Source organism: Sorex fumeus, unplaced genomic scaffold, assembly GCF_029834395.1.
Source record: "Sorex fumeus unplaced genomic scaffold, SorFum_2.1 ptg000036l, whole genome shotgun sequence".
Classification (NCBI taxonomy): Eukaryota; Metazoa; Chordata; class Mammalia; order Eulipotyphla; family Soricidae; genus Sorex; species Sorex fumeus.
In genome coordinates this window covers 13,840,001-13,848,098 of record NW_026606093.1, presented here as the reverse complement: position 1 = coordinate 13,848,098, position 8,098 = coordinate 13,840,001, and the positions used below count along the sequence as shown (strand labels likewise).

Below are 8,098 nucleotides of genomic sequence, written 5' to 3'. Positions count from 1 at the left end.
GTGACTCTCTGGTTGCCTCATGATTTACGGGACCTAAAGCAGTGTGCTAACAGTTATAGAGAAATTTATGCCACAGAGTGAAAGTACAAGTGTTACTTCCAAGAAATCATAATATAGTTTCTTACACTGTGGGATTCTGTAACTGAATTTGGGTGTTGAAAAAAAAAATTGACAGCAGTAAAAGGTATCTGAATACACATAGACCAAATATTCATTCAAAATTAACTTGCAAGGCCTGGAGAGATAGTACAGGGGTTAAGGCATGTGCCCTGATTGAGGTTGACCTGGGTTCCACTCGCAGCACAAATGGTCCTCTGAGCACTGCTGGGGTCGAGAGGATGAACCCTGTACCACAGGACCTGAGAACTGTTTTTTTTTTTTTTGCGGGGGGCGGGCATTGATTGAAATTCCAGCCCATTTAGCAGAGAATGGAGGGGTCCCATCACACTCACCAGACAAATCAAAAACAAGAAGAACCAAGAATAACAGCATAGGCCAGGAATTCCTCAAAGAACTGAGCACAAGCTTTTCATGAAGGAGACCTCGGCCAGATTCTCAGGACCACATAGTGCCTTGGACACCATTAGAAGCAAGTATAAATAGGCTTTGAGCACCTCCTCTCAACGGTGGAATAAACTGGAGTTGTTTCTGGCAGTGCTCATTTATTGCATTTCTCTGTAGAAAAATTGTCGCTAGTTAAAAAGGTTTAAGAAGTTCTGATTTAAGCTACTCAGGGATGAATGTTCTGAAGTATGTCTTTGTGTCTTGAAAGATAATTATCAGAAATGATTGTAGTTTCACAGGGGGTAGGGCGTTTGCCTTGCATGTGGCTGACCCAGGTTCGAATCTTCCATCCCTCTTGGAAAGTCTGGCAAGCTACCAAGAGTATTCAGCCCGCACGGCAGAGCCTGGCAAGCTCCCCATGGTGCATTCGATATCCCCAAAACAGTAACAAGTCTCACAATGAAGACGTTACTGGTGCCCACTAGAGCAAATCGATGAACAATGGGAGGACAGTGCTACAGATTGTAGTTTATACAAGTCATTCATAATTTTTATCTCTTTGCTTTGGAATGTATCAAAAATTCCATTCAACCCTTACTATTATGGTAACCCAGGTGAATGAAGTGATCATCTGAATTCTAGTTCTGTGTGATCCAGAGGATGAGAATATTGAGAAATGACTGGAGTAACTAAAAGGACATTAAAAAGAAGGGAGCAGAATAATAAGCAGAAATATAGGGAATGGCTACCTGGCATTAGAAAGTAAACGGAGGCATTTCAATATTATTAAGAGTTTCTGTGAGCAGGAGCTGGGGAGATAATAAAGTGGGTATGGGACTGCCAGAAGTGATCTTAGGGCACAAGTTGGTATGACTCAAAAATCCTACCAAGCAAAAAAAAAAACTCGATTTGAATTGGGAAGCATCAAGCAAAAAGTAGTCAGAAGTGCTCCACTAACAGGGACCTGGGGGCTTTTATAAAGGGACTTTTGTAAAGAAAAAAGACTTTTATGAAGGGACTTTTATAAAGAAAAGGCAGAAGCAAAGCAAGGAAATTATTGATTGGCTGGTTTAAAGCATAGTTGGCTCTTTGTGATTAGGTTTTCATTTCATAACCTTGCTGCGTTTCCAGAGAGTTCAGTTTTGCTTGCTAGGTAGGTTGCCACGAGCTTGTTGCCACTTCTTCGTATCTATCCCCTAAACACAAAAACATTAATTCAAAAGGATATATACCCACCTATGCTCATCACGGTGCTTAATAGATGAATCAAGATATGAAAACAACCCAAATGCCCACTTTACAGATGAATGGATGAAAAAGTTGTGCTATATATATATACAGAGAAATACTATGCAACTCTAAGGAAGAATAGTATCGCACAATTTTCAGGAGCATGGATGGAGCTAGAGGATATCATGCTGAGTGAAGTCAGTTAGGAGAAAATGAACAGATACAGAATGATCTCTCTTGTAAGTGGAACTTAAAGATTTGCAGCAAGGAAGCAACAAAGGCCAAAGGCAGCACAATGGCGAAACTGATCCACATAATTGAGTTAGTGGGGGGATAGTGTTAAAAGGGAGGGATATCAGTGTCTTTGAGGGGGAGAATGGTGGGTATACTGGTAATGGGTATAGTGTTGGAATTATGCGTGTTACTGTAAATCACAGAACCTTAATCAATATACAAATTTAAAATAAAGAAATACATTTTCATAACCTGAGTTAATGCAGTTTTGCTTTGGGGTATGAGAAAACAGTTTCTAAACAAAAAATACCACATGAATAAGTCCTATCATTGCTTTACAGTGTAGAGTTTACATTCAGAGATTTTCTTAAATGGTATTGAACTACTTCATACATTTCAAGCAGGCTTTGAGCACAATGTATGGAAACCTATAAGCAGATTTGTTGGAAGGAGGCTGAGAATGGCTAAGAGAGGCACCAGGCGGGGCTGGAGGAACTGACTCCACAGGGTTAAAATTACAAGTTTAGAGCAGCAGCAGAAAGTTAAGTCAAAGGTTTTCCTATGCCTGACAATTTGGAGGATTCACATTTTGTCATAGGGATATTGAGTACCAAATGGGAGAAAGAAAGAAAAGATATGATTCAAGAAGTTGAGTCAGGGTGGGATGGGGGCATATGGGGGTGGGAGGGATATTGGGACCCGTGGTGGTGGAAAATGGGCACTGGTGGAGGGATGGGTATTTGATCATTGTATAATTGAAATCCAAGCACAAAAATTTGTAAGTCTACAACAGTACCTCATGGTGTTTCACTAATAAAAATTAAAAAAAAAAAAGAAGTTTGGCCCTTACGTCATGCTCCTTAATCATTTGCTGAAATAAAGACAAAGCATGGTATAGAGATGATGCACTTCACCGAAGAGCTGCTTAGCAAATAAGTGGCCTGGCAACAGAAAACCCCCATGACGTCTTGGTGGTGTTTAGGGCATAAAAATGATTGAAAATGGAGGAAACAAATGTGTGACCGGGATCACTCATCTATTAAATGCACTGCCCCCTTACCCCACACACTTTTTTTTTTTCTCTAGAAGTACTTGGGTTTAGGCCACAGTACATCTCTGAGGGTTGGAAAACACAATGCATATTTCTTTGTATGAATAGTTTAAAAATTATTATAGTGTAGGCCATATGTTTATAATACTGTTAACTTTTTTTTTCTACTTTTTGATTTTTGGGTCATACCTGGCAATGCACAGGGGTTATTCCTGGCTCTGCACTAAGGAATTAGTCCTAGTGCTGGGGATTGAACCCAGGTCTACCGCATGCAAGCCCTACTCGCTGTGCTATCGCTCCGTCCCAAAAGTGTCAACTTTCTCATATTCTATACAAAACTACTACACTCCACCACCACCACCACTGGGTCTAAGACCCTCCACCAATGCCCTCAGGGACCTCTATTTACCACTTCTTCATTTCTTTCCCAACAGCTACCTCTAAATACAAACTGGTCATCTCAGTCTGTAGCTAAGAAAAAAGGGGTTTCCATCACCTGATACTGTTTTCTTATTTTATTTTTCTACATATCACAAACATGGATAATTTTTACATGATTTGTATTTATTACAACACCTTGGTTGACCAAATTGATCATAATAGAGTTGTTTCTGGCATACAGTGTTTCAACATTAATCCCATCACCAGTGCAACTTTTCCTCCACCAGTGTTCCCAGGTTCAAGACATGGGTAATTTTCAAGGTCACATTCAGAATCTGGAGTAGAAAATGAACAATTTCAGCAATAATGAAATAAAAAAGCAATGATTAAAGTGCTGAAAATAGAAGCTAGAAAATATGAGAAAACACAGAAAAGTAAGGTGAATCGCTTGAAACAGTAGACAGCCTTATTATTGGTGGAGTTTCTTCTTATAACTTTCTGTTATTGCAAGTAAAGTTCACAGTGACTTACTAGATGGCAGCGCCGAAAACAGCAAAATGCAATGCAGAGATATTTTGAAATAGAAAGCAACATGAGTCTGGTACCTAAACTCAGTACTTGCATAACCAGGGCTGGAAAAATACCATTCTACCAAATAATTGTTTTACCGCTAAAACAAGTCTGTTTTAGTAAGAACACAAAAAATAAGTATGTTTCTAATAGTCCTCTGTACTTTCTTCACTTTTGTCCAGACTCCCTCTGCTGCCCACTCTAGGACCACAGTGAAACTGGCCAGCTGTTGCTCAGGTTTGACACTTCAGTTCGGAGAATGAGAGCTTCCAGATTACACAGGTATCAAGACTCCACTCTTCCTTCAAATCACTGACTCTTCAGGTGCACAATCAGAGAAAGGAGTTATTTTTAAAAATTTGATTTTGTTTTGGGGCTATACCCGGTTGTGGTCAGGAAATTACTCCTGGATCTGTGCTCAGAGATCACTCCTGGCGGCCTCAGGAGTCATTCAGAGCATGGCAAGCACCTTCCCTGCTATACTATCCTTCTGCCCCTAGAGGAGGAAGATTGTATTTTTAGACCACACATGGTGGTGCTCAGGGGTTGCTCCTGGGTCTGTGCTCAGGGATCACTCCTGGCAGGGGTAGGAAACCATATGGGGTGCTAGGGATTGAATCTGGGTTGTTTGTGTGTGAGGCAAACACCCTTCCCACTGTAATATATCTCTGGCCCCAAGAAAAAATTCTTAACATTGAGAAAAAGTTCAATGCTGAACCAAAGAAATAGTTCAAGTCTTTTCTAATTCTTTTAAAATTGTATTTATTTATTTATTTATTTATTTTTGTCTTTAGGCCACATCTGACTCTGCTCAGGTTAACTACTGTCTTTGTACTCAGGAATCACTTCCGGCAGTGTTTGGGAGACCATCTGGGATGCCTGGGATCAAACCTGGCTCGGTTGCATGTGAGGTAAACTTCCTACCTTCTGTAATATTGCCCTGGTTCCTCAAGGTCTTTCTGATTTCTAAGGAAAAAAGAAACATTCCAATTATAAATAGAGATCACTCGACTTAGGCATAGCATTTCATAGAGATAATCAGATTAATGCAGAGGCAATTTGTTAGGCGACTTTCAGTATATTTCCTGCTATCCCATAATCGGTAGTCAACAATCTTCCTGAGTTCTTGTCCATATTCTCTGTGGAGATCACTGATCCCTATAAATTCCAGCTCAGAAATTTATAGTATAATATATTTTCCTTGGCATTAAATAATAGCTTATTTAACTTACATTGAGTAGACTCTCCAACTGTTAGATGTTGGATTATACAATGGTAATAAGTAAGGCATGTCTACTGTCTCCAAATTCCTTAGTAACAGAGCTAAACCAGCTAACCATGTAATGTAATAAATGTCACAGTATGCTATGGTGTGAGGTCAAGTGTATATCCAGGGAATAGAGAGGGCACTAAGAAGTAACAGCTTCTTCCAGGCAGAGCAAGCTGGGAGTAAAGCTGTCTTAGGTCAAAGGGCTTGGTGTAGCCCAGGAGATGTAGATAGGGCCTGGAGGCTTAGAATGTCTCCTTGCAAGTGTAAGGCTGAGAGCTTAATCCTTGGCGTTACCACACACACTGATCATGATCCCAGCAGCTCTCCTGTCTGTGATCCCTTATACCACAGGCAGTTGGGACCTAAGAAGATTTAACTAGAAGTAAAACTTGGCCTCCATCTAATGAGCCTGTACTTGTGCCTGAGACTTCCATGAAGTTATGTTAATGTTGGCGAAGAATTCCAGAACATATAGAGGTGGGATTTGCCCGGAAGACAGAATGATCCAAGACTCCATCTGTTCTCACATCACCTCTGTACTTGGATCTGAAATTCATGAGCATGTTTAGTCCCTGTCTTAGTTGTTAAAAAAAAAAAGTATAAAAACTGTTGCGGTTTGGGGATTAATTGCTGAAATCTGTCACTGAATGAAGATTAAATTGTCCATTTTACTTGATGTTGCTCCCTACAGTTAAAATAATGTTTTCTTTTTCCCATTGTCTCTTTGGAAATAGGCTAGTAATTTCCCACGAGTTGGGGTGGTGGATTTTCATTTAGTATCAGAGCATTTCAGCTACAGCTCTCCCTGAGATGTCCAGTTTCCCGATACTTTATTTCCTCGAGATATATAGCCCATCACTTAGATGAGACCTCAAGTGTCTCCCTGTGAAAACGATCTCTCATATACACTCAGTTGTCGTCTGACTTCTTATCCTGGAACCACCTACCCGATTTTTTTTAAATCCAGATTTTTTTTTTTTAGTATTTCTATGCAATGTGAAGATGTATTTTTGCAATGAATCACAAATAATAGGGCAACATCTATAGCAAGCCATCCACAGAATAACAAGCTATTCCATCTTTGCCTCTGATAGTCGCTGCTCATGACCTCTTCATGTCATCCCCCTTCGCCAGTGTTTGTAGTGAAGGAGAGGTCACAGGGAAAGTGGTTCTGACCTGAGATCATAGGATGAAGCAAGGTAAGTATAAAACCTATCATGGAGCTCTCCTTTTCTGTATCCACTAATTATTATAATTTTTGGTGTCTGGACAAGTTCTGGCAAGTGGGTTATAAAGAGAAATCTGGAGATATCACAAGACAGTGCTTTGTGATGATGAGTCTTAGATTAGCTTCCCAAGAGCAGTATCACAGAGTACTATAAGCACGGTGCCATCTATTAGATGTTAGTAACATAAATTAACTTTCTTTAGATTCTGGAAAGTGTATGGTTGAAATCAAGCTCCATGGGCTATGCTCCTCTGAAGGTTCTTCTCATCTCTTAGGGCTCCCCAATCTATGATGTTCTTTGCACCACAGGCTCATCATGCAATTTCTGCTCCATTAACCACCTCTCTTCTGTGCCTGCTCTTCTCTGTGGGTGTCTCCATTTTCTCTTCTTGTAATGATACTGGTTACTGGATTAGGGCCAATCTTTAACTAATTAGAATGGCAAAGACCTTATTTCCAAATACGGTCACCTTCATAGGTTCCGGGCGTTAGGACTTTATCACACATTTTATGGGACACAACTGAATGAACTACAAGATCTTTTGCCCTTTTCCTTTTACCTTCCCAGATGTACAGTTGATAGCCTTTGGAGGTGGGGAGAGGGGAGTTGATAACACCCAGTAGAGCTCTGGAAGTACTCCTGACTTTGTGCTCAGGAGTGATCCTTGAGAGTGCTAAGGGGACTATATATTGTCCTAAGAGTTGAACTGGGCTTCTGATGCATGCACGACAAGTACCTTACTTCTGGTACTATTTCTCTGACCCTAATAATTCTTCTCCTACTTTGCTTTCTTCCTTCTTCTACTCCTCCATATATATATATATATATATATATATATATATTTTTTTTTTTAAATCTCAGATTATAAATTTATTTTTGTGTGTGTTTTTCTCCTTTGTTTTCCCTTGGCTGTTAGTGGTATTGCTGTGATGGCCCAGAAGTCATTCACCTTCAGTTGTAGGGCTTCTCAGGTGCTCTCACATACATGGCCAGAGATCACACACTCTGTTGAGTCACATGGGCAGCATCAGGCATCAAACTCATGGCCTCATGATTCTAAGGCAGGCATGTTTTATCATTGAATTGCACCCCCCGCCCCACCTCCAACATCTGTCTTATAACAAAAGGGCATAAGCATGAAAGGAAAGTCTGTGAGCTAAGAATTATGGAGAGGCAAGTAGGGTGAGGGTGGATATCTGAGATCACCCCAGCACTGTCAAGCCACTGACTTTTGGACTTTTAGATGGTTAAGAAAATGGCTCTGAGCTATTAAGTCACTGTCAGGTTTTCTGTTAGTTATAGCCAGAAACTTTCTAACAAGTATATTAGAAGTAGATCATAACAAAAGTAAACAAATAAAGCTATAAGATTTTCATCATTTTAGATTCATTAAATTTAAAGCCTCTATGATTCTAAAGTTATGAACTTTTTATTACTAAAATGTCCTTTTATGAACTTATTTTGATTGTAGATTGTTATTTATATTTATCATTTTTGCTTGGTGGGCTGGAGCGATAGCACAGCGGTAGGGCGTTTGTCTTGCACGCAGACAGCCCAGCCAAGCCGGGTTTGATTCCTCCGCCCCTCTCGGAGAGCCCGGCAAGCTACCGAGAGTATCTTGCCCTCACA

At 40.2% G+C, this 8,098-nt stretch overlaps 1 long non-coding RNA gene across 1 annotated transcript in view; it reads right to left on the bottom strand.

Moving 5' to 3' along the window:
* Positions 1 to 4,770: 4,770 nt before the first annotated feature.
* The window catches only part of LOC130027252 (uncharacterized), a 6,009-nt gene continuing 2,681 nt past the window's right edge, over positions 4,771 to 8,098 (bottom strand). Inside the window, exon 3 of the long non-coding RNA XR_008793010.1 lies at positions 4,771 to 4,936. This is a non-coding gene — a long non-coding RNA (uncharacterized LOC130027252). The remainder of the gene's footprint in view (positions 4,937 to 8,098) is intronic.